General features: G+C 44.1%; 1 protein-coding gene across 1 annotated transcript in view; it reads right to left on the reverse strand.

The window, feature by feature from the left end:
• The window catches only part of RETSAT (retinol saturase (all-trans-retinol 13,14-reductase)), a 15,103-nt gene that overhangs the window by 9,952 nt on the left and 4,856 nt on the right, over positions 1-295 (reverse strand). The gene's annotated exons all lie outside the window — the stretch shown is intronic.

Raw genomic sequence — 295 nt, forward strand, 5'->3', positions numbered from 1 at the left:
GGGTGGGGGGAGGGGAGGGAGGCTCAAGAGGAAAGAGATACATGTATAATTATGGCAATTCACATTGCTGTACAGCAGAAACCAACACAAAATTGTAAAGTAATTTTCTTCCAATGAAAAAATAAAAAAGGAACACGGGTTCCTGTCAGAAAACATGCAGCCTTTGGGAATTCCCTGGTGGTCCAGTGGTTAGGACTAGGTGCTTTCCCTGTTGTGGGGGGCCTGGATTCAATGCCTGGTTGGGGAACTACAATCCTGCAAGCTGCATAGCGTGACCAAAAAAAAAAAAAAAAAA

This window comes from Bison bison, unplaced genomic scaffold (genome assembly GCF_000754665.1).
Source record: "Bison bison bison isolate TAMUID 2011002044 unplaced genomic scaffold, Bison_UMD1.0 scf7180017864480, whole genome shotgun sequence".
Lineage (NCBI taxonomy): Eukaryota > Metazoa > Chordata > Mammalia > Artiodactyla > Bovidae > Bison > Bison bison.